The sequence below is a fragment of the Anastrepha obliqua genome, chromosome 4 (genome assembly GCF_027943255.1).
Source record: "Anastrepha obliqua isolate idAnaObli1 chromosome 4, idAnaObli1_1.0, whole genome shotgun sequence".
Taxonomy (NCBI): domain Eukaryota; kingdom Metazoa; phylum Arthropoda; class Insecta; order Diptera; family Tephritidae; genus Anastrepha; species Anastrepha obliqua.
In genome coordinates this window covers 21,608,691-21,633,650 of record NC_072895.1, presented here as the reverse complement: position 1 = coordinate 21,633,650, position 24,960 = coordinate 21,608,691, and the positions used below count along the sequence as shown (strand labels likewise).

General features: G+C 36.7%; 1 long non-coding RNA gene across 1 annotated transcript in view; it reads right to left on the bottom strand.

Moving 5' to 3' along the window:
• Positions 1-10,087, bottom strand: part of LOC129243623 (uncharacterized) — a 65,317-nt gene extending 55,230 nt beyond the window's left edge. Inside the window, exons 1-2 of the long non-coding RNA XR_008582330.1 lie at positions 10,012-10,087; positions 630-1,385 (exon numbers count right to left, since the gene is read on the bottom strand). This is a non-coding gene — a long non-coding RNA (uncharacterized LOC129243623). The remainder of the gene's footprint in view (positions 1-629; positions 1,386-10,011) is intronic.
• Between the last annotated feature and the right edge of the window lie 14,873 nt (positions 10,088-24,960).

Below are 24,960 nucleotides of genomic sequence, written 5' to 3'. Positions count from 1 at the left end.
GGAAAGTGGTGGGAGCATGCAGCCCGACTCAACCTCCCCTTCAATCCTAGCTAGTTCACGACTTCGCTCCTTCTTACAGCAAATTAATGAGATCTCAGACATCGAAATGAAGGATTTGCTGTTATACTTGGACCTCACTAAATGGATCTGACTTGGAAAAGTCACTAATTAGGATTATTTTAGTGGAAATATTCAACCACTTCAACAACAACAACCACTAAACCACCATAACCTAACCTAATCTACTGATCTTCTCTCCTCCTTGACTATCTAGTACTCTTTACTTTCCAGGGCTTTTTAGCCTGAGTGTTTTAGGAGTTACCAAATCTCTCGGTGCTTCTTGGCTCGCCTTTTTCAAGTTTCATTTCATTTCAATTTCATATTTACTAGAATTAAATAGTGTGAAACTACATGCCCGAAAATTTTCTAAAAATTCTTAAATAGGAAGTGTGAAAAATTGTATGAATGTTTGAAAATGTCTCGCTTCGTCCTCACTTATTTGCAGGTGGATCTGCACCTAAAGACAGTCCATTCACTTTTAAAAACTTTTTTTTTTTTTAGAAGTAGATAATTTAATAAAAACTTGCTCGATCGAAATGTAAAGATGTGCATTCAATTCTGAAACTTACCTTTTCCCAGTGCTTTAGCTTGTTTGATTATAATTGATGCAACTGTGAGCCACTGTGCACAGCATGTGGGTACAAAATGAGAATGGAACAGTGCACCAAAAAATTGATGTACAAACGTAGGTATTTTTGGATTTTTATGTGTATGTGTCTGAGTGTTTATATATACATTTTTAATGTTGATGTTGTTTATGCCTCCGGGTACCTACTTTTTTTATTGCTGTGAATGCACGTTTTTTGACTCGTCGCGTTGTTTTTGTTGTTGTTATTTGCTGATAAGCTGATAATAGAGTTCGCTTGCGACTGCTAGCGTTTGGATTTTTTTTTTTATTTTTAACAATTTTCTACTTCTTATTTCGCTTTTATTTTCGGCTCACATTTTTCTTTTTTTGGTTCTCTTGTGTTTTGTTTTTGGTTTTTTCTGCTTTTGTATATATTTTCAAAAGTTTCTTCACTCACTGACGCTTTTAGCATTCACTTTGATTAAAATTAAATGATTTTTAAGTTTCATTAACAAAAATGTTTATTTATTTTTTGAAGGATTATTAATACACCTTACCCATACCAGTTTGAACGAGTTTTCTTTTAATTAAATTGTTTGCGATTCACTTTGTAATAATTATTTGAAGTTATTCTTCTTTGTTTCTTTTGTTTTCCACTTGTTTGGTTGTGTGTTTATGCGATTTATTATTTAATTGATTTCTTAACACTTTTTTAATATTTTTTGCCCATTTTCTCCTACTGAGGTTTTTTGACACTCTGTGGATCAAATAAAAATAAGAAAACATGGTTAAAAAATAAATTTTATGCATAAATCGCTCGTTTTCTGGAAGACCATCATAACGAAAAAAAAATTTAAATAATAAATATAAAAAAAACTTTGTCATATTTTTTTTCTTTAATTTTAATTTTTTTTTTTTTAATATTAGCCGATTGACTTGAAATTATAACTGTACATTCACAATTATATTCTACGTATGGAAGTATCTATTAGTAAATTATTTCCTTATATTAAATATGCAGTTATTTTATAATAAATTTAAAAAAAATTTCGGAAAATTTTGAGCTTTTTAAAAAAATGTTTATCAAAAACTGCTGTGCTTTTATATATAGATGCACACATACTTTGTTTTTACTAAAAAATAAGTTAGTTCACTTTAAATTTAAAATTTCAGCTGATGTTGGCCTGGCACCCTTCAAAACGAGGCTTCATCGAAGTACCATTAAGAACCTTCTAAGTTTTCAATCAATAGAATAATGTGTACTTGGAAGCACCGATTTTATTCACAACTACAAGGTGGCACAAAATTAATTATTTTGTTTTTGCATAACTTTTTTACTCAAAAGAAACATTTCGAAAAATTTCAAAAACAAAATATTAAGAAAAAAAATATTTATTATTTTTATATTTTTGAAAACATTTTTTTTTTTTTAATATTTTGATTTTGAAAATTTTCGAAATGTTTCTTTTTTTATATAAAAATACCTCTAATATTTTTTTGTTTTTAATTTTTCTGAAAATATTTTTTTTTTTAATATTTTTATATAAAAATATTTTTATATATATATTTTTTTTGAAATTTTTTTTTTAATATTTTGTTTTTGAAATTTTCGAAATGTTTCTTTTTTTATTTAAAAATATTCTTATATATTGTTTTGAATTTTTCTGAAAATATTTTGTTTTTTTTATATAAAAATATTTTTATATATTTTTTTGAAATTTTTTGAAAATATTATTTTTTTTAATGTTTTGTTTTTGAAAATTTTCGAAATGTTTCTTTTTTTATATAAAAATATTTTGAATATTTTTTTTTTGAATTTTTCTGAAAATATTTTTATAAAAAAAATTATTTATATTTATATAAAAGTATTTTTATATATATTTTTTGAAACTTTTTGAAAATACTTTTTTTTAATATCTTGTTTTTGAAAATTTTCGAAATGTTTCTTTTTTTATACAAAAAAATTCTTATATTTTTTTTTTTAATTTTTCTGAAAATGTTTTAGTTTTTAATATTTTTATATAAAAATATTTTTATATACTATATTTTTTTTGAAATTTTTTGAAAATATTTTTTTTTTTAATATTTTGTTTTTGAAATTTTTCGAAATGTTTCTTTTTTTATATAAAAATATTTTTAATATTTTTTTTTTTTTAATTTTTCTGAACATAATTTTTTTTAATATTTTTATAAAAAAATATTTTTAATATTTTTAATATTTTTTTTTTAATTTTTCTGAAAATAATTTTTTTAATATTTTTATATAAAAATATTTTTATAAAATTCTTCTTTTGAATTTTTTTGAAAATATATTTTTTTTAATATTTTGTTTTTGAAATTTTTCGAAATGTTTCTATTGAGTAAAAAGGTTATGCAAAAATAAAATGATTAATTTTGCGTCACCTTGTAGCTATGAATAAAACATTTTTTTTTGAGTGATGGTCATCTTTATTTTGACAGCTGCCTAGTTCACAAGTGTCAAGTACGATTGACGTACAGCGCCATTGGCAGAAATTAAAAATTTACCGTTAGGGGGACTAATTTGGTGCCACCTTGTATTTCATAAGCGCAAATAAAATTGTGCACCTACTGCTATATAAAAATTATAAGCGCAAATGCATATGCGTGTGAAAAACATAGCAAATATATGAAAAGACCCCAATTCATTGTTTTTCTTTTTAAAATCAAGTTTATTTTGCATGTGGGGATGGAGCACTCCATCATGCACCTACTACTAAAATCTTGCATAGTTTGGTAAAAAAGACAAAGTAGGCTTCTACATATTTGGGCAAAATCTAAATATATTTTCATATAACAAAAAATGCAAAGTAGACACAAAACTTGTTGTTCACGACTTTGCCTTCATTCGCGCATTCCAATAAGCCACAGGTGCTTCATTAGAATTATTTCTTTGGATTATAAAAGTGTTCCTAAGAGATGTGTAACGACTCGGCCAGGTTTGTAGGTATTGACTTTGCATGGTTAACTTGAAATATTCATCAAAACTACAACACAATGCAAGGCAATACTGGTATTGTAAATATAACCTTAGCCAGTGAAATGAATGAATATTTAAATAGCCATAAAATAGCCATAAAACAGCTATTGGCCCAAACAACCAAGTCAGAAGCCACAGAAATCCAGCCAGGTCTACTTTTAATATTATATTAACGAAATACGGATATCAAAAACGAAGTGGAAAAGAAATAAAGAAGTCATGGTTAATATTTTTTCTTCTTTGACAATGAACTCCTCATGAACTTTCTCGTGCACGAAACAACAAACGAGTTAGAAGCCAATTTTCAGCATCCTGTATGACGAATATAGTACCTAACTTTCTGACTACACTTGGAAAAAAATAAAAACAAATTTATTTTAAATAAAAATGTACCACAAATCATTTGTATTGGCTATGTATGTATGTAGGTCAGTTGTTTCGTGAGTAAACTTCTTTAATTCCTAAAAGTGACTTAAAGTTTTAAGAAGAAACGTTTTAGTTTTCGTTCTTTTTATTTTTTGAGCTCAAGTTTCGTTTTTTTATTTCATGAGCGCAATATGAAAAGCCTGTCACTACGCACATGAAAGAGATGAAAGGGATACCACTGCAACTGTCTTCTGAAGTTAAATACTTAGAAATAATCCTAGATAGTAAGCTTACCTGGAAGAAGCACGTCGAGCAGAAGGTCTCTCGAACATTATTACTTACGCCTCTGTAGTATGGTAGAAGGCTACAATGGTTAATTCCAGAGTAAAACTCCCAAACAGACTACAGAGAAGTGTGTGCTTGGGTATCACAGGTGCTATGAGTGCGACTTGCAACCTCTAGATCTTCAAATTCGAAAGAGGCGATGAAGGCGGCGTACAGGCTCAAATTAAACGGAGTCTGGGAAAATGAAGAAAGCACTGGCCACTATTAGATATACCACCAGTTGTCGGAGCGTTGCACACTGTTCTCGATGTCAGTGGACAATCGGGTGCCTTTCGTTAGCTTCAGTAGGAAGTTTGATGTTTTGATCCCAGATAGAGATCAATGGTTAAGTCCAGAGAACCTATTAAAGGAATATCAGCACACTTTCTACAACGACGGATCCCAAACCAGTGATGGTAGCGGATCTGGACGAAGACACTAAGTACTTATATGCCACATGACAGATGGCCACTGTATTCTTTACGGAAGTCTATGCCATCTTGAACGCGGTATTGGAATTTGTAGTGAGAGTCAAGCTGCACTGAAAGCCCTTGCTAACTCACGCTGCTCTTCGAAATTAGTCGGTAAATGTAAGACAAAACTGAACAGTGTTACCAAACACAACAAAGTTAGTTCTATTTGGGTGCTTGGACATTGTGGTGTTACAGGGAACGAGATGGCTGATAAATTGGCTAATGAAGGCTCTGCAAGCATACCACTAGGCCGTGTACCCTTTCTAGGTATCAATTTTGCATCGATTAAACTATGGATAGACGACTTCATGAGGTCTACCCTTAGAAGTCATTGATCTTAGTTGGACTCCTGTAGAGTAGCCAAGTGTTTTGTGAAAGAACCAAACAGAAAAATAACGACTTTTCTCCTACAACTCAGCAGAGAGGACCTGAGAGTACTGGTGGGTGTAATCCCACGGCACAACGCCTGTGGTCCGCATATGGCTGCCATGTGGGTCGTCGACAGCCCAATATGCCTATCGTGTCTTGAGGATGACGACACTGCAGTGCATTTTCTCTGTAGATGTCCGGCGTTGTCCAGAATCAGACGTTGCGATATACTGAGTACGGATAGGGTTCTTACTCTTCCTTTTCCGGATCTCTTAAGATTCATCAATGAATCCAAGAGATTTATGGAACAGTGACCTCAAACTAAATTTTCCGTCTTACCGCGCACATTTTATCTTTCCTATCTCTCTATTCTTTCTACTGAAATCTGTCCGGGTGTAATACAATGGTCTCCTAACTGAGTGCTTAGACTTGTCCAACCCCCCACAAATCCAATCTAATCTAATCTAATCTGTGAGCTCAAGGTAGGTTACGCATTAAAACAACAAATTAATTTATTACTTTCGACTTCAATTAGAAGTCATTTTCAGGAACACTTGGCTGTGTCTGGTCGATGTTTTATAAAAATCATTAAAAGGCATTAAAAATAGCGCATTAAGGCGCGAATTGAATGGAAGTCGAGCCACCTCGGAAGACAAATGGCCGCTAACTAACAAAATTTAATGAAGCAAGTACACAAAATCGAGCTCGAAATGAAGTTTCTGAAAGTTTCAAATGAGCAAAACCTTTTTCGACACATAAATGATCCTTTTTGCGATCAAGGATGGTCATGACGGTTTCGGCGGCTTTAACGGTCGATAAACATAGAATAAAGAATAAGAAAGTTTACCGCAATAAAAGCTATGAAATTTAAAATTGGAAATTAAAAGTTTTGGTAAAAGCGAGTGAACTTTGTAAAAATTCCTGACGAAATCACGAAGTATTAAGTCAGTATGAGCGTGAATTATGCAGACGGCGAAGGAATTTTCAGGCGTTCAGTTGATTAGTTGGAGCTTTTGTGTGCTGTTGTGGGATTTGGGGTACGGCCACCAGTACACAGCTGTATGGAAGCTCAATTGGTAGTGGCTACGAAGTCTGAGCGGAGACTTAAATCTGCTACCACGGGGAACAGGCGCCCTCAGACCTGTTCTTGAGAACAGCCCCTCTGGTGGTGGCGTATCGTGGTGGTTGTGCTTCATCACACAAATTCGGGTAGAGCCAAATGCGGACTCATAGTACGGCAGAGGTTTAGATAGGCATCAACCTAGACAACCAAGGTGGTTAGTGTGTCCATTCCACACTGCCAATTGGTACCGTAAATGCTTTGAGGGTTTTTGAAGCTTCTAAGGTTCACGCCGTCTAAGAAGATTCTAACGTGCACAGAAACACCACACCAACCTTAAGTGGGCGAGAGGCAAACTTGGACTCTTCATGTCGATCACACAGCGCCCCCACGATGGCCAGCTGCAAACTCATTCTTGGGTTCTTTAGTATGCGGCATCTCTCAGGCCGAGCTCAGTACGAAAAATATGATTGTTTTGTGAATGAAGCAGCAGATTTCAGCAGATTACGAATTTGTGCTACTCGACCGGGGATCAGCAAGGAACTTGAAAAATTTGACTGTTTGGCCCACTTTTTTCTTGCTGTTCAATGAAATTCCGTTTAAAAAAAAAAGAAATGTTTAAACTTTGGCGAAAGCAAAACGCATACAGCTTGCGCATTTTTTTCTATTGTGTAGAGTGTCTCGATCACATTTTTGTAGTTGAAAAATTGTTTGAAAATTGTATGTACCTACAGTGAGTGAAAAAATGACCCTGTAAGTTTTTTCAACATTATTAATTTTTTTTTTTTTTTGGAGAAAAATATTTATAGCACAATAGAAGAAATTTATTTAAAAGTATCAAACTTGCATAAAATTTTCAATTTAATTTATTTTTTTCTGATATGTAGTTTAATTCTAATATAGTAAAGCGCAAATATGAAGTTGTTGAAAACTCTCGTTGATTTTTAATATTTTCCATGCACATTTAAATGAGCTATAAAATTGCATACCAGAAACACCTCCGAGTGTATTTTTGCTATGGAATAAGCTTTTCATAAAAAAGAAAAAAAGCTATTTTTTATCAGGACAATGTACCGTGTCACAGGGACTTCTATCTGTTTCCAGAACTAAAAAAATCATGCGTGGAAAGCGTTTTCCATCAAATGATGAGGTCATAGCAGGGATGGTATTCCAAAAGATTTTTATGAATTTTTAGCCACTTTAAACTTGCATTAACTAAGGGTTTAGGAGTAGTCAGAACTTTAAAAAAACTCGATTTTTTTCATTTTCTTAAAGTATAATATCTTAAAAATATTGTGTGAAAATTTGAAGTGAACCCGACAAATACTTTTCGAGTTATTCAATAATTAACAAAAGGCGCTCGGGCGCTTAGGAACTCGATAGCAAAACTTTAAATGCGTTTTTCTCAAAACTATGTTTTTTGAACCGGTGATCACTGTAACTTAAAAACTGCTTGGTAGATTTCAATAAAATTTATACTGCTTTTGAAAAACATAAAAAACTCGTGCCTGGTGGAAGTTTTTTTTCAAAATTTCAATTTTTTTAAACAATTAATTGTCGGTTTTTTTCTCGAAAATCTGAAAAAATTTCCTGAGGCCGCCATATTGTTAATTAAAAAAGAAAGCTTCGACAGGCACAAGATTTTCTATTAAGGGGTTAGGGGTAGTCAGAATTTTCAAAAAATCGATTTTTTTTTGCATTTTCTTAAAGTATAATGTTTTAAAAATATTGTATAAAAATTTGAAGTGAATCCGACAAATACTTTTCAAGTTATTCAACAATTAACAAAGGGCGCTCGGCCGATCCGGAGCCGATAGCAAAACTTTAAATGCGTTTTTCTCAAAACTATGTTTTTCAAACTGGTGAACACTGTAACTTAAAAACCGCTACGTAGATTTCAATAAAATTTATACAGCTTTTGAAAAACATAAAAAACTTGTGCCTGATCGAAGGATTTTTTTTTTCAAAAATTTCGATTTTTTTTTAACAATTAACTGTTGGTTTTTTTTTCTAAAATCTGGAAAAAATTTTCTGAGGCCGCCATTTTGTTCATTTTGAAAAAAAAAAGCTTCGATCAGGCACAAGATTATCTATTAATAAAACTAATTTTTCTTGTCCGATTGGTTTTAGATGAATCTGCAAGGACTTGTGATGTTCACCGCAAGGGACTTCTGGAGAAACGGGCTTCACACAAACAGCGATAACTTTTGCAATTATTAATTTTTTTTTTTTGAAATTTTGGTGAAGTCAAGTTAAAACATGATGTTTTTATGCTATGTTTTTATTTTTGTTAAATAAATTAATTAAGTAGCAAAAAAATTAATAAATAATTAATAAAACTAATTTCTCCTGTCCGATTTAATTTAGATGAATCTCCAAGGACTTGTGATGATCACAGCAAGGGACTTCTGGAGAAACGAGCTCCACACAAACAGCGATAACTTTTACAATTATTAATTAATTTTTTTTTTTTTTGACATTTTGCTAAAGTCAAGTCGAAACGTGATGTATTAATGCTATGTTTTTATTTTTGTAAAATAAAGCAATTGACTAGCAAGCATTTTTTTTTTGAAAATCATCATTTTTTCGGGTCTCTGACCACCCCAAGCCCCCTAAAAAAAACTTAAATGAAAATAAACAAAACAATTGATTGAGCTGCAAACCCGCTTACCTAAAAAGTTTATAAAAATTCGGCCTAAAACTTTGTTGATTTTTGGGAATTTTTAAGAAATTTTCAAACTTAAAATTGCACGGGTTTATATAGTAGGAACTCTGATAAAAAAAAAATTTACGAAAAAATTTCAACATAAAATACCAACTGAAGTGGCGCACATTTTTTCCGCCTATTGTATGCACGTTTTCCCACCTTTGAAAAACAAAAGGCAAATATAAGCAACTACAAAAAAGAAGAAAGCAAAAGACAGCAAACAAATGAATCCGCAAATAAAGAAGAAAACAAAATATATGAAAAAAGTATACCAAAACAGCGCAACAGAAATGACCACACCAACAAAGCCGCGATGTAACTAAACACCGCACACCAAACCTTAATCACTGCAGTTTATACATGCATACATATGTATATATGTATATAATTGGCGCTTATACTTAGTTATTGATTGTTTGGCCGAGTTCTTCCTTCTATTTGTGGTGTGCGTTTTGATACTTTTCCACCAACGGAAGGACCTAACGAGATTTTATGCCGCCTTCGAATGGCAATTGAATTGGTTTTTTATGAGGAGCTTTTTCATGGCATTGCCTGCCGAGGGGCGACCGCTATTAGAAAAACCCTTTACTATGATTTGGTATTTCATGCCCGGTGCTTCGCAACCGGATACTACCCATGCAGCTAAAACATTCCTTACTACCAAAAGTGTTTTATTTTTCGTTAGATTTCTTTTTACTAAAATTTACACAGCGAACACAGCCTCCCACTAAACCAACACATTTTCGGCGTCACACAACCCCTCGCTTATAATACGATTTTTCGTTATTTATTTTAATTTTGTTTGTATGTAAACATGGATTTGTGGATTTATTAAAATGATCTTAAATTATTCTGTTTCTCATGCGGCGACACCGTTTTTCAATAACATTTTGCCGGTACACAAAAAACATCGCGAGACAGCGTCTCATTTAAGAATCGTCAAAACGAAAAGTTCTCCGCGAAACCATTATTATTATTATTTTTTTTTTCATTTGTATGATAGGACCTCTTCCGTGTAGATTTCTAGCAATACGAGCTGTGCTATTCGTTTAGTAATTTTAATTATTATTTCTTCATTTTACGTACTATTTTCGTTGAGTGCTTCGATACAAATGTGTAGCTTTACGCGACATCAACACCAACACCGTTACCGTTCGTAACCAGACTTCAACTGATTCGCATCGGCTGATTTCGATGTCGATTGAGCTAGGCAGACCATTGTTGTTGTTATTGTCACCGCTGATTCTGTCTGCTTCAGCTGTTGATACAAAAGCAAACGCAAACTGTTGCTCTATTGCTGTTGCTGGCATTGTTGCTATGTTGCTATGTTGCCTCCGTGTAACTACTAGGGTGATCGAAAAAGAAATCCATTATTTTTGCGTGAAATTTAAAACTTTATTTAAGATGTTTTGGATTGTCCGATTGGGGTCAAAGATGCACCGTTTTGTTGCATAATTTGTTGCTATTTTAAGATTAGCTTCATAAAACCTCTCTCGTAGAAGTCTTGGTCCTTATTTGCGAAAAACTCTAGTAATCGGTTTTCACTATATTCTCTTGATACGAATTTCTTATCACTTAGAAAGTTTTGCAGTGAGAGAAAGAGGTGGTAATCGCTTGGTGCCGGATGCGGACTATTTGGTGAATACATTAAAACCCAACCAAGCTCTCAGAGTTTTTGGCGGTTCACTACTGACGTGGGTGGCCTTGCGTTGGAGCACAACAATTATGGCCGTTTCTGGTCAATCGCTAGCTTCGAATACTAAAGCTGTTGACAGTAGAGGTTTGAATCTAGTGTTTGGCCATACGGAAGCAATGCATAATAAATGATTCCTTTCAAGTCCCATCAAATACGCAATAGAACCTTCTTGGTGGGGTACAGGGCACGGTACACTAGACAGGGCTAGTTTACTAGGGCAGCAGCCCTTTTTTTTCGGAAAAAACCCGAGTCATTCCGGTAACGTTGAACCGGCTGCCATTGAAACGACCCTTCCTGGTCATTAGTCCTGGTTTAGCCACCGGTTGAGCTGCTTCATCACGCTTCGACCACGATCGTTTTTGCACGATATTGCCATACGTGACCCATTTTTCATCCCCAGTCACCATCCGCTTAGGAAATGGGTCGATTTCATTCCGTTTCATTCCGGCCAAGGCTTCGCAGATGGAAATTTGATCCATCATATTTTTGGTGGTAATAGGAGTGGTACGTAAACACCGAGCTTCTTTTTGCCTTGCCCAAATGATTTAAAACTGTTTTATGGTCGATCTTAAGCTCCTGGCGCTGCTACAACTACTAATCTGCCATTCAACTTCGATTATTTCTGTGATTTTATCGACATTTTTTTTAACATTAAAATTCCTGAACGGAATCAATAAAAACATTGTCTCATAGGAAATCATGCAAGGAGATTAGGCGTATACACGCATGATTTCTGTCGTAGCTGCATAAATGAGGAGGAATTGGAAACAATTCAACACCTTTTTTGCACATGCCCGGCTCTAGCCAGAAGCAAAAACCGATTTTTAAAATCCTACTTCTTAACGAATATAGATAATCTATACACTTTAGGTATCAACAACCTTTTAAGCTTTGTCAAAAGCTCAGGATGGTTCAATATGGAAAGGGAAATGTAGCCCAGCCCCCGCGGCTCACAACGGACCCATTCCGTGGTCTAAGTGGCATCGTTGTCTCTATGTGCGATGCGGCTGCCAAACCTACCTACCTTCAGTCTTAAAGAGCAACCGGCCAGAAGAATGAAAAGATCCTAAAGGCATATTTTCAACCCTTTGTAAAATATCAAAGAGGTTTTTCGATGCGAATTTTAGAATGAGTCCGAATACTCCTCTCCGACACTTTTGTACCAAAACTGGCGCATGTGAGGATCGGAAAACCTGCATGTGATCGGTAATGCAGAGAGTGATAGTTCGGAGATGTGGCACCCTTGGCTTTTCTTTGTAAATGCTACTGAATACGCAACAGCAGTCAACGGTGAGCACTACAGATGTAGATGCAGATGAAGGATATTGTGTGGCCGGAAATTGGATACATAGACTTCGATGATCTTTACTTTAAGCAGGATGGCTCGCCATAGAACACAGACCATGCCCCAGTCGATCTTTTGCGCGACAAATTCGGTAATCGTGTTATAAGGCAATACATAGGCTGTCACCATGGAGAAAAGATGTTTAAAGGTATACTCTTCAGTAGACCGCTATTTGGCTCTGAGCGAATTTGACTGAATCAGCTGATGGGCTGACGTCACTTGGGATGTATTTGCAAAACAACTAAGATGGTGCTAATTGAGTTTGGGATTTGTCACTCAGCCACCACCTCTACCAACCAGCAAACCTTGCAAAAATACTCAGGGACTTACGACGATCTTTTGTTTATATAATATATTATTATAATAAGTATTGGAAACTCACTCTCAATATAGTGTTTTTTATTTTATTTATTTAGTAGCAATTACTCTGACAACCAAGCGGCAATTAGGGATTTGCCCTTGTTGGTGCGCACGAAATTATCAGGGGAATGCTTGACTTCTCTCTCAAACGAATCCGAATATACTTGGATATTAAGCTTATTTGGGCTGCTGGTTTCAGGAATATTACGGGAACCGTGGGACGGATGTGGTAGATAGAGAGTAGGTAGTTTCCTGGATAATGAGAAGATTGGTGCTTCCTGTGATCTGAGTGTAGAAATGTGGATATCGCGTCAACTCAGTGAGCGATGGGTGAACAGTTAGCACTGGAACTCTTGCGGAAAGTCATAGAAAATGTGTTAAAAGGGGCGGCATCATGTTGGGATATAATATTTTCTGCTTAACAAAATCAATTTCAAGGATAAAGTGGTGTTACGAGCAGCAAAGAGCATGTCATGCCACCAGACTTTTTACTCAAGGTTTTCGAGTGAATTCTCCTACATATATCGAGGTTCTAGAGACAGTAGCGAAACCCTGATTACCAGCATACGCGGTGAAAGCCCAAGGAAGATAAATTTACCAGGTTTGCACTTTAACTATGGTGAAAAGAAAAATTATGAGGGAAACTTCGGCTCACTTCACTTGGAAGATTCAGCCAAATTTTGCTCGATCATTTCACGCGCTCAGGCCATCTTATGGTGTACAATCCAATTTCTAGCTTAATCGCTACGTCAATAAGCAGCAATGCCGTATTTGGGCTGAAGAGCAACCCGAAGATATTCAAGAACCAACAAACAGCCATTAAATCCATTGAAAATAACCGTTTAGTGCTGCCTTTGCTTTGGAGGAATCCTCGGGCCACATTTCCACAACATTTGGTTCCAAAAAGATGGCGGATGGCGCTACTTGTCATACAGCCCGTAAAACAATGAATCTACTGCGTCACCGTTTCGGTGAGAAATTTATCTCTCGTCTCGGACCAGTGGATTGGTCACAAAGATCGTGTGATATCACACCTTTGGGCTTTAATTTGTGAGGATAGGTAAAGTCTAAATGCTTTGTGGATAAGCCCGCTTTGAGTGAGGCATTGGAAGCCAACATTACTAAAGTTATTCACGAGATACCGACCGAAGTCCTCCAGCGAGTCGCGAGTCATTCGAAATAGGTGTTTACGGATGCCCGACATTTGAAAAGAACTATCTTTAAAAAATAAATGTCATGAGTGGTTTTACAAAAAAAAAATAGAGATTCCCAAATCAATTTGAATTTTCGTTTTTCATTTCAATTTAAAATATGGTACCTCTAAATTGATCGCCGTTTCAATCTGTTCAATGTTGTATTCTATCATTTTTTGACGTGCTAACGTCTTATAATTCGATTTAGCCGGCTGCACGCACGAAAAAATGTGTCGTTACCTTGCTCATTAGTGTTACCTTGCTCATTTGTCGTTACCTTGCTCATTGCCGTTACCTTGAATGAACTGCAAGCGAAAGCGCGGATCGAACGACAAAGCAAACAAACGGCAACGTTCGACATCTTGCTCTCTCCTACTTAAGTGAGCGTATATATGTATGTATATGCGCATATTTACATATATAAATTCACGTATTTGTATTTGCATATGCCTTCTTATTGATTATTATTAATTTGATTTACTTGAAGAATTTAAAATAAAACCAAGTTTGTTAATAATACCTGTTGTTTTAATGTTATTATTATTAATTTTTTTATTATATATTATATGAAGGAAAAAATGTATGGTAATATTTACCATATACCTTATAAGATATGTTGTATACTAATATATGTATATAAACATGCATATACATACACAATTTCGCGCAATTTTCAAAAAGAACAAATCTATATGTAAAAATGCATACAAGTCATATGGACATATCAAATCTACAAATCTATTCCGTACGCAAGCAAATGTATGCTAATGTGCTTGAACTGCAAGCGAGAGCGCGGAACGAACGACAAAGAGCACAATCGACCCCCGCGTTCGGCAACGTTCGACATCTGGCTCTGTCCTATATATGTATGTATATGTATTTATATGCGCATTTGTATATAAATTCACATACTTGTGTTTGCATATGCCTTCTTCCTGTGTGCATGGCAATGAACCATTTCTCTGTTCAGAATAGGACGATGATAGAAAAAGTAGGAAATGAAAGGGAGTGTTTCGAGTATAAAGTGTCTTGAAGAAGGCAAATCGATGATGGTGCCTCTTAGTGTTGTTGACTTATTAACGTCTGATGCACAATCGAAGATATCTTTCATGAATTTGATAAATGTTTCGTCATTTTGCACGTTTGTGTAAATGTAACTTGACCTATTCCATATCAATTCCATTTACCTCCTCCTCTATATCCATACAAAATATCTATCAAACAAATAAAATTAAAATTTTGTTTTGAAAATTGCAACCATTCCATCAATATTTTCTTATGACGTTATCACGTTAAACTATCGTCAGTAAACCGACTTTACAGACAACCTCTTTTTTTCTATCAAGTTGAGCTGAGTTTTTTTGACTTAAAAACTTAGTTGCAAATAAATGTAGAGTGAAAAATGAAGCTCAGCAATTTTAAAGAGAAACTTGTGAGCCGACATCATCATATTATAACTTGTAACTTAATTTTTACTCGAGTTACACATGGATGGAGATCATTAAAAGATCATTGAAGGCTAAGAAAGCTTAACTAGAGAAACTTCGAGATGGCATTACTTCGATAAAACTTTAAAAAATACATACATTCCTAAACCGGCCAGAGAATCCCATGCCGATCCCCCTACTGCACACATACATATGTACATACATACATATATTCCTATGCTCCCGCCAAGTGGTTCGCTTTGTTGCTACCTCGGCTCGGTAGTTCCGCTGCTGTTTGTATGGCTGTCTATCTCTTTAACTCAGATTTTCTATCTATTGCATTCAAAATACATACATATGTAAATATGTAAATATTGTGATTTAAAGTTCGTCTCCATACATCTTCTCCTGCTGCCGTATACTCGTACAATTAATTTAGAAGTGATATGAATTCTGAGCGACTATGGAAATGATTGTTGCGGGAGTGTAGCTGGTGTTTAGAACCACCGTCTCTCCGCCCGCCTATTGCTGTACATAGACGCTGAGGTGTGCACTTGAAGGAAAACAACAAATAAAATCAAGAAATGAAAACATAAATACGGTTGAAACTAGAGATAAAACAACAACAACAGCAAAATGAGAATGTACCCATATCAGCCGTAAATAGCATTGGAGCTCAGTGGTGCTTGTGTTGTCTAGTCAAGAGCGCTGTCGAGAACTAAGACGCTTGCATTGCAGACAAAAACAAACGGCGCACCAAAGAAGAAATGAAAATACAAAACAACAATGGGACAAAATAAAAACTACTAAATCGCTTTCCAACCAAAATGAAGTGAGTGAGAATAAATTTGAAATTTGTTCCACTGTGCCTATAGACGGTTGTCGTTGTATATTTTGTGCGTACATAAACATGATTTGTACATTCCTATACAGGGAGTTGCATAGTCATAAACGTTCATCAACATATGTATGTATGTAGGTGCTTTTGTCTTTTTTTTCTAATTCTGCTAACCAAAGCGGCCGCCGTAGCCGAATGGGTTGGTGCGTGATTACCATTCGGAATTCACAGAGAGGTCGTTGGTTCGAATCTCGGTGAAAGCAAAATTAATAAAAACATTTTTCTAATAGCGGTCGCCCCTCGGCAGGCAATGGCAAACCTCCGAGTGTTTTTCTGCCATGAAAAAGCTCCTCATAAAAATATTTGCCGTTCGGAGTCGGCTTGAAACTGTAGGTCCCTCCATTTGTGGAACAACATTAAGACGCACACCACAAATAGGAGGAGGAGCTCGGCCAAACACCTAACAGAAGTGTACGCGCCAATTATTTATTTTTTTTTTTAACCAAAGCGGTAAATATATACAATGTATTTACTCCATGAATGTTAGAAGCTTTGAGAACTTGAGAAAAATTAGTAAAAGAAGTAAGCGAGTGGCAAGGACCAGTAGTCTGTGGTACATTTCGGAAAAAGCTGCATTTCAACATTAAGAGCCGCTCCATATTATCAAGTAAGAAGCAATAGGTCTCTTCTTTTCGCCAAGCTTCAGCAACTGGCATAAATGAACATACATTCTGTAAAAAAGGTACCGGGAATAGTTCAATATTTTGCGTTTTATTATTTAATTGCAAATTGTTTAATCAACAAAATTTATTTTTTCGCCTTAGAAATGGGCTCCATTCGAAGCAATACACCTATTGCAATGATTAGTCCAGTCATCAAAGCACCTTTTAAACGCGTTTCAAGAGATCTTCTTCAGCTCCTTCAGCGAATTCTCCTTACTGGCCTCCATTGACTCAAAGCGGCGTCCGCGGAGTGGCAATTTAAGTTTTGGGAAAAGGAAAAAACAATCACAGGGGGCTAAATCCGGTGAACGATGCTTATTCGATGATACTTGTCAAGCTTTTGGTCAAAAAAGTGTTTCACAATATGAGCCTTGTGAGACGTTGCGTTATCATGGTGCAAAATCCATGAGTTTTCTTTCCACAAATTGGGCCGTTTCCTACGCACATTCTCTCTCAAACGTAGCATAACTTCCAAATAATATTCTTTATTTACCGTAAAACCATTTGGAACGAATTCCGAGTGCACAGAACCATGACAATCAAAGAAAACGAGTAGCATGGCTCTCACTTTTGACCGTGGTTTTTTGGGATTCGGCTTATGTTCACTGATTTGCATGTCAAACTCATATACCCATGTCTTATCACTGGATAAACGTGGGGTCCGAATTCACTTGCTCAAGCACGTCTTCAGCCAACTTCTTCCGATGAATTTTTTGAAAAAAAAAAAATCAACCAAATGGTGTATGAATAGTATAAAATGTTGCGAATTGATTCGTGCGATGCGCTATGGTCACGGGCTACCTCCCTCAAACTTAAATGATGGTTTTCCAGTACCATTTCCTTGACTTTATCGACGACTTTGTTTTCATTCGTTGACGACGTTGATGAGCGACCAGATCCAGACAAATCTTACACGGACTCTCGGCCCTCTGCAAAAACCTATGATCAAAAAGTACCGGGAATGTTTAAATAAAACAAAACAGAGTTAAATTTCAAGCAAATTTATTTTATCTCCTTCAAAATATGACCCATCTAAAGCAACACACATGTGCTAACATTTAACCCAGCCCTCCATGCACCCCTTCGTCACATTCTCTTTGATCTCCTCTATCGACTGAAATCTCCTTCCACAAAGTGGTAACTTCAACTTGGGAAACAAAAAGAACGGGGTCATATCAGGTGAATACGGTGCTTGCACGATGCTATTTACTTGGTGTTTGGTCAAATAATCCAGCACAATTTGGGCTCGGTACGATGGCGCGTTATCATCATGCAAAATCCAAGAATTGTTTGCCCACATTTCCTCCCATTTGCGACGTACAGCATCTCTCAAACGCTTCAAAACGAATAAATAATATTCTTTATTGACTGACAATGGCCCCTATTATGAGTTAGATTCGATCTTCGATATTCGTTGGTTGTCGAAGATCGAAAATCGAATGTCAATTTGGTATTATGAGCGGTGCAGCCCTGTCCAAATTTTCGTTGAATACCGAATTTAGAGTCGAATGCAATTTTGCTTTCGATTGTGTTGCGTATTGTGGGTAAACTTGTTAAAATGTAAGTTGTTTGCGATTATTTATGGTTTTATAGTAACCAAATAATAAATATATACTAATTTTGTTAATTTTATGCAGGTCGAAAGTCGTGAGTACCAAACAGCAATTAGAAAGGCTAGTTTCATTAATGGAAGAGAATCCACAATTCGCAAAAGGGATTTGCACCAAAGTTCAAGCAGCAAAAAAATGGAAGGAATTTACAACGGAGCTGAATTGCTTGGGACCACCAGTTAGAACGGCAGCAAAATGGATTAAGGTTAATAATGGTTTTGTTTTTTGTGATGTTTATAGAAATACATTTTTATTTTCCCTTGGCAAGTATGGGCTGAAATACGTAGAGGAACTGAAATATATATTTTTTTCGAATGACGAATAATTGAATAAAGAAAATTTATAACAAAAATAAAACAGAAACTGTGGCGTAAAGTTTTCTATTTAATACTTTTTAGATTTTTCTATAATATTCTAAGAATATCATTTCCTATGCTGTATTTGCTATAAAAATGTGCTTTTCTTTGTTGCAGATCAGCCTCTGTGCTACTAAATTGTATCCATCTTTGGCAAATATAATTTTCCTGGACATCTATTATTTCCGATAGAACAACAGACGCAGTGGGTTGAGCAAGTCCTAGCATACCTTCATTACCAATACTCAATTGGTACGATCCCTGAGCACAAAATCGCAGAACTGTGGCTAGCTTTAAAATATTTGAAATGGATTTGGCTCGGGTGCACTGCTGCAACTGGTTTTCTGTACTGGACAGTAGGCTCATAAACGCCTCTTTAGATAATATAAAGTTCTTTCAAAATCTGTAATGAAATTTGTGTAATATTAAGTACGTCAACACTTTTTAAAAATTCTAAACGTACTCAGTGGAAGCCATTTCTAGGGGGGTTGGATGCGCCCCTCAACTGTTTTCTACTTCTCGCTAGTTCCACTAATCTTTCATCGTCCGATAAATCGTCGAACCACAACTCCGTTGTACTCATTTTCACAAAAAATACTTTTTTTAACTTTTAAAAATGTTGTTAGCAAAGAATTTCAACACAATCGGTTTTTCTTTTATTTTGATATGCTGTATCAGCTGAGAAAAAATTATCTATTGTAAATGCGTCGAGCGATCGAAATTCACAATAGTCCTATTCTTCAACGAATGAGCACCATAATACCAAATGAAAATTCGTTCGATCAGAACTTTCGACTACAGTCGAAGATCGAATGTTGCTCATAATAAGGGCCAATAATATTCTTTATTAATTTACAGTCCTACCAACATAAGAAAAAAATATGGACCGGTTTCCACGTGCGCGGTTCGTTTAAATTAAACATTCCCGGTACTTTTTGATCATAGGGTAGGTCCGTATTTTGCTAAAGCACACTCGCCATAGGCTTTCTGCAACATTTTCAATAATTTGGCATACGAAATCCCGGCCAAAACACAAAATTCAAGACAAATTCTTTGTTCGACATTTTTATCCATACTGGAAATCGCAGAGCACACCTGCGGTTGGCTGATATAATTAAATGCCAAAAACAAGCTAATTGACAGTTTGCGCTCAAACTCTGCGACACTATAGAGGTCAGTTGTGCCAACATTCCAGCAAAAAAAATGTAGACAGACTTGTATGTGTAACGCGCCCTTTTTAAATGTACAATTCCCGATATTTTTTTGACAGAATGTATATTTCTGGATACAGGGAGCCATGAAGACGATATACGCGTGTGCAAAGAAAGCAGTTCATTATTTACATGTTCATGCATATGTATGTGTGTATGAATAGTGATATACTTAAATAGTCAAATCATTTTTTTATAAAAATCTAGGCGCGTCTGTGTGTGCGTATATAATATTCATAAGTACATACATATTTGTATGAAGGTGTGAGAGTTTTTCTATGTAAGTGCTTACGTGTGTGTGTGTGTGGTTGTTTGCACTCAAGCTATATTTTTAGCTAGCCATACAGTTTTGAGTCAATAAACGATAACATGAAAAGTTCAAATTTTTTTATTGAACAGTAGCGTACTTCTACGAGTAATTCCCTAATGTGGGTGTATATACAGCACGCGACAAAGGAATAGCACCTCATCATTTTGACTAGATTTGACAATTTTTATTTTATTGCTTTGAATTTTCGTAATTTTTTTTTATAAACAATATATAAGTTAAAATTTCAAACAAAAATTAAAAAAATTCGACAAACTGTTCATAACAATTCCACGGTTTTCAATTAGAATTTCAAGAAAATATTTAAGCATTTTCTTCCACATTATTATTCAGCCCTTTCATAGAATCCTTCGTAGAAAACCTACGAATACGAATGTCTACTACGAATACGAAAAAACTGTAATCGTGGGCACGAAAAAAGTGCTGCCAAACTCAAATGTCAAATTTTGATATTTCGACAACAACTCACTTCAATGTAAACAACACAATTTGGCAAATAATCTTTAAGTTTTTGGTCAAGTTACCTGAATTTTCATAGTAAAATGTATACGTTGACATGCGCGGTTGTGTTAAGGAGGACGAAAGTGAGAGAAGCAAACGCAGTTGAGCGAAAAAGATTGAAAGATGCAAGCCACCCTCTCGATATGGACGAACCATTGTGAGTGCTTGCCTTTCTATTAAAGAAAAAGTTTACTTAAATTTGGCTTAAAATAGGTTTATCAAAAATTACCGGTTAAATAAAGTTGCTTTTACATACGTTTTGAGTTTCATTGAAGACAGCGGAAGCTCAGCGAGGTCGTCGTCCAAAACTACAGTTCTCCGACTATCCTCTGTTTTACGGTTTCTTGCGGAGGGAAGCTATCAGTACGGAGTTGGCAAAGATTTCGTTACGTCAATGGGCCAGTCGGCATTTAGCTACATACTACTGTGGGCAAAAAGTAAGGTGAATTTGGTTGTAAAATAAAAAATCTTTATTTATTCTTGTAAATCAATTTCATCCCCTTCAAAACAATCCCCTCTCGATGAAATACACTTATGCCAACGATTTTTCCAATCCCGAAACATGCCAAATAGTCCGTTTGCGGTATAGCCATCAGCACCTTCTCCGATTCAGCTTTTATGTCCTCAATCGACTCGAAATGCGTTCCCCGGAGTGGTCTCTTGAGTTTTGGGAATAGCCAGAAGTCACACGGAGCCAAATCAGGCGAATACGGTGGCTGCGGAACGATATGCGTGGAATTTTTGGCGAAATGGTCACGAAGAACAAGTGCAGTGTGAGACGGTGCATTATCGTGATGCAAAAACCAAGAGTTGTTGGCCCATAATTCTGGTCTTTTTAAACGAATTGCTTCACGTAAACGACGCATAACGCTCAAATAATATTCCTTATTAACAGTTTGGCCAGGTGGAAGGAATTCATAGTGCACCACACCACGAAAATCGAAAAAAACTGTCATCATGACCTTTATTTTTGTACGACTTTTCGGTCTGGCCTCGCCTTTAGCACGATATTCGCTTGATTGGTCAGTTGTTTCAGGGTCGTAAGCATAAATCCAAGTCTCATCTCCCGTAATGATGCATTTGAGCTTGTCCTGATAGTCTGAAAGCATTGTTTCACACACATCAATGCGACGACTTTTTTCCAAGAAATTGAGAGTTTTCGGTACCAAAAGAGATTTGACTTTTCGTAGGCCCAAATGGTCTTTCAAAATGCTTTTCACAGATCCTTCTGATATCCCGATCATATCAGTAAGGTCTTTAACAGTCAACCGACGATTTTTGAGCACTAACTCCTTCACGTTATTGACGTGTTGGTCATCTGTTGACGTCGATGGTCGTCCGGAGCGCTCCAAGTCATCAACACGTTCTCGACCCTCTTTGAAGTCTTTGTACCACTTATAAACATTTTTCTGCGACATGGTCGAATCACCAAATGCCTTCTGCAACATGCTAAACGTTTCCGCAGCCGAAATTTCATTCCGCAAACAAAATTTGATGGCACTTCTCTGCTCAATCAAATCAGACATTGTAAAAATTGAAAAATGCACTCTTGGTCGTTTGGTAAACACAAGCGTAAATATATTACTGATAATGACATTCACATGAAAGTTGGCCCAGATGTTATTAACAGTGCTGCCAACTCATAAAAAAATAACTAGAGCGAAATTTTAATCCCGCGAAGTTTGGCAAATAAATTCACCTTACTTTTTGCCCACAGTATGCACTAAAAGACGTATTGGTGTCACTACAAACACGATTGTGTCCTCAGTGGATAAATCTCGACATGAGTGCTAATGAAAAACGGCATCCTGGCATCATTTTGTGTGTGGATGGGACGCACATAAAAATTATTTCCTCTACTAAAGAAAAAATCCTCTACTACAACCGGAAGGGCTACTACAGTATCAATGCCATGATTGATTTCTCCTTTATTAGCTCAAACAAAGGGGCAATACAGCTGCCGTGCTTTTACAACTTTACTCCCGTGGAAGTCACATAAAAGTACATATACTTAAAAAATTTCTTTTTATTTATAGTTTAGTTAATATAGGACGTACATTTTACAACTTTTTTATTTGTTTCCTTTTAAATCGTCTTTTTATTACTCGTTCTAAGTTTTGTCCGTTAGTCTAACGTTGTCGCAGAAAAATTGTAGGAAACTGTAAGATTTGACGTTATGAGTGTATTCAGTGAATGCTACGAGCTCCGAATTTACGTTCTGAGCTTTTCGAATTGTATGATTACAATATCTTCTTCTTCTTCTTAATTGGCGCGATAACCGCTTACGCGATTTTGGCCGAGATTAACAAAGCGCGCCAGTCGTTTCTTTCTCGTGCTAACCGACGCCAATTGGACACACCAAGTGAAGTCAAGTCCTTCTCCACCTGATCTTTCCAACGCAGAGGAGGCCTTCCTCTTCCTCTGCTACCACCAGCTGGTACCCCATCGAATACTTTCAAAGCCGGAGCGTTTGTATCCATTCGGACGACATGACCCAGCCAACGAAGCCGCTGGATCTTTATTCGCTGCGCTATGCCTATGTCGTCGTAAAGCTCATACAGCTCATCGTTCCATCGTCTGCGATATTCGCCGTTGCCAACGTGCAAAGGTCCAAAAATCTTACGCAGAATCTTTCTCTCGAACACTCCAAGCGTCGCTTCATCGGATGTTGTCATCGTCCAAGCTTCTGCGCCATACGTTAGGACGGGCATGATGAGAGCCTTGTAGAGTGTTAGTTTAGTTCGTCGAGAGAGGACTTTACTGCTCAATTGCCTACTTAGTCCAAAGTAGCACTTGTTGGCAAGAGAGATTCTACGTTGGATTTCAAGGCTGACATTGTTATCGGTGTTAATGCTGGTTCCTAAATACACGAAGTCTTTTACAACCTCAAAATTATAACTGTCAACAGTGACGTGGGTGCCGATACGCGAGTGCGCCGACTGTTTGTTTGAAGACAGGAGGTACTTCGTTTTGTCCTCGTTCACCACCAAACCCATTCGCTTTGCCTCTTTATCCAGTTTGGAGAAGGCAGAACTAACAGCGCGGTTGTTAAGGCCGATGATGTCAATATCATCGGCATACGCCAGCAATTGTACGCTCTTATAAAAAATTGTGCCTGAGCGATTCAGTTCTGCGGCTCGTACGATGCTCTCCAACATCAGGTTAAAGAAGTCACACGACAGCGAGTCACCCTGTCTGAAACCTCGTTTGGTATCAAACGGCTCGGAGAGGTCCTTCCCAATTCTGACGGCGCTGCTGGTGTTGAGCAACGTCATCTTACATAGCCGTATTAGTTTTGCGGGGATACCAAATTCAGACATAGCGGCATACAGGTAACTCCTTTCCGTACTGTCGAATGCAGCTTTGAAGTCGACGAAAAGGTGGTGTGTGTCGATTCTCCTTTCATGGGTCTTTTCCAAGATTTGGCGTATTGAGAATATTTGGTCGATGGTAGACTTTCCAGGTCTGAAGCCACACTGATAAAGTCCAATCAGTTGGTTGACGGTGGGCTTCAGCCTTTCACACAATACGCTCGCTAGAACCTTATAGGCGATATTTAGAAGACTAATCCCGCGGTAATTGGCACAAATTGCAGGGTCGCCCTTCTTATGGATTGGGCAGAGCACACTTAAATTCCAATCGGCAGGCATGCTTTCATCCGACCATATTCTGCATAGGAGCTGATGCATGCACCTTACCAGCTCCTCGCCGCCATGTTTGAATAGCTCAGCCGGCAGTCCGTCGGCGCCCGCGGCTTTGTTGTTCTTTAGCCGTGATATTGCTATTCTCACCTCGTCATGGTCGGGTAACGGAACGACAATTCCGTCGTCAACGATTGGGGTATCGGGATCTTCACATTCTCTATGACATGCGCAGCTGTCACCGTTTAACAGGTTCGAGAAGTGTTCTCTCCATAATTTAAGATTGCTCTGTACGTCAGTCACCAGATCGCCGTCTTTGTTCTTACAGGACAACGCCCCGGTCTTAAAACCTTCTGTAAGCCGCCGAACTTTCTGGTAAAATTTTCGGGCGTTGTTCCTATTGGCCAGCATCTCAAGCTCCTCGCACTCACGTATTTCGGCCTCTCGTTTCTTCTGTCGGATAATACGTCTCTCTTCCTTTTTTAGCTCTCTGTAGCGATCCCACATGGCTCGCGTTGCGCCCGATCGCAGCGTGGCTCTATAGGCGGCATCTTTTCTTTCGGCGGCAGCATGACATTCCTCGTCGTACCAATTGTTTTTTCGGGCTCGCCGGAATCCGATTTCTTCTTCGGCGGCGGTACGTAGGGAACGAGAAATGTTGCTCCATTGCTCGCGCATGCCGATGTGTTGGGCAGTGCTCTCCGAGAGCAGGAGTGAGAGTCGAGTGGCGAATCTTCTGGCTGTCTGTTGTGATTGCAGCTTTTCGATGTCGAACATTCTTTGCGTAGGTAGATGTACGTTTTTTGC